This window comes from Siphateles boraxobius, unplaced genomic scaffold, assembly GCF_051911475.1.
Source record: "Siphateles boraxobius isolate OS27281-9 unplaced genomic scaffold, OSU_SipBor_1 86, whole genome shotgun sequence".
In the NCBI taxonomy this organism is placed as follows: domain Eukaryota; kingdom Metazoa; phylum Chordata; class Actinopteri; order Cypriniformes; family Leuciscidae; genus Siphateles; species Siphateles boraxobius.
The window spans coordinates 2,946,901-2,949,148 of NW_027509215.1; positions in this window are offsets into that span (position 1 = coordinate 2,946,901).

Genomic DNA, 2,248 nt, shown 5'->3' on the forward strand with positions numbered 1-2,248 from the left:
TTTTTTATTGTTTTTTCTTAGTTAGATGTTGTTTTTGTCAGTCACTGTTGTAGGAATATACTTATGGAATCTGATTCTTGACTGCACTGGTCATTCAAGCTCTGAGTTGGTTTTCAGCCAGCTTATTCATATCTAGTTCTGTGGAACTTGAGTGCAAGCTTGACACATCCTTTAAATGCAATGATTACTGCATGGCACAAGCTGATTGGCCTCTGCTTATCATGCAGCCAATGAGATTGCTTGCTCAACATTTATATAGTCTTGTTTATTGTTTGTTGTAAACTAGTCCTGAAGTGCGTTTTTATAGTTCCTCTGAAACCCTCCACCTGCCTAGATCTGCTACAGGATTTATTTGTCTATGTATGTATGGAGCATATCATGCATGCTCACAGCAGTAACAAGTCCATACTTGCTCTGCAGCAGCAGCTGTGTAGCAGATCTTGGCCGCCAAGACCAAATACATTAACCTTGCCATATTCAATAACATGCTAAAACTATTCCAAGAGTCATCATGGTTTAAATAAATATATCCTGATATTCCTGTTCCTATAGAAACTCAAAATGTGTTAAACCTGAAATACCTAAAATACCATCACGTCATTTATCTGGAATGAAACTGTAATTGTAATTGAGCCAAAGCATAAAAAACACTGGACATTTCTCAAATATAATTATAATAGACCTTAAATTGTAAAACTGCAAAAGTGCTTCATGCACCATATTTGCTGTATGTTGTCATTTTATATTCATAATTATATCTTAAGCATGAATAATGTTTGTGTTTGTACAACTCATTGATTCTTGTGGCTTGAGGAAACATGCATTCATATTTGAGCAATCTTCAAGATTCTATGGAAATTCCTCTCAAAGGATTTCCAAGTTATATGCACTATATTCCTCATACTCTAGTCTAGGCAAGTTAGGTTCAAGGATATCATTGAAAAATAAAACTACTAAAAACATTTGTTAATTGAAAAAAGCTGAATAAATAAAACAAATATTAAATTATGATATGAATATTATCAAAATATAAATATGATTAATATATAAATACTAAAATCAAAATGTGAAATGTTGCCTTGTCAATAAACTATAAGTTTGGGGGAAAAAATCAATTAAACCTAAATAGCAATATTTAAATAATAATAATAATAATAATAATAATAAAAACTAAAGCACATAAAGAAATTAATACAAATTAAACTAAAATTAACATGAAAACTAAAAATATAAAAAATAAAAAGAGTTTTTTTTAAAACAAAATGTATTTGTTACTGTATCCATTTGTGGGCCAATTAGCTTACAATTTTCTTACCTGGTTAATACCTGGCATTGGTTAAATTCGTAGGGACAGTCGTCCTATCACGACAAACTTTACAACTGGTCAAGACTCCAAACAGTTTGCCCTGTACATGTCTGCACGACTCAGCTCATGCCTAGGCCCAGACATTTTTGCATTTTCTGTGCTAACTTTGAGGGAAAATCCATAGAATGTATTTAAATATTGTAAAAAGTGGAGAGTAGCCTACTATACTTTTATCGTTAGTTAAAGGGATATTCAAATTAAACAACTATAATATATTTTTAAAAATCTGTATTTTGTTGAGACAGCTCTCCTTATTGAAGTTGACCTCTAAAACCTTATTATTTTATTATCAGCGAAAGGGCAGAAAAGAACGAAAGACCTTCCTTTGAGCGCTGATTCCTCTCAAGATCTCTTTATTCTTTCTTGCCACTGTTGATTTTTGGCTTTCTGACTTAAAGGGTTAGTTCGCCCATTTAAGACATGAAGTTGTATGGAATCCTTACCAGCACTATAGTGCATAGACACTGACCCACTCTGTACTAGTCACCTCCCTGGTCAGAGTTTTGGCCGCTGGAAGTTTTTCAAGTAAGTACTTCCGGTTAATTTCCGGGGCCTCACAACTGTGCGTTTTTACGTGAAAAAATTATTTGCGTTTAAAAGCTTGATTAATTTAACACACAAAAAACACTCCGGTCAAAATTCATACCTCAGTTTTTATCGGCACTATTTTCTTTCCATTTCTATCAATCCGCGCTGCTGTCAACGTCAACAGTGCGCACGTTCCGATCAGCTGTTGATAGGGCGACTCGCTGACAACATGTCTGACTGCGAAACTTCTGATGATGAAACCAATTTTAGCACAATGTGAGACGGAACAGATGAGGATTAAAGTAATTTTAGAACAACGCCAAAGGGATACCTTTATGAACCGGAGTATACCAA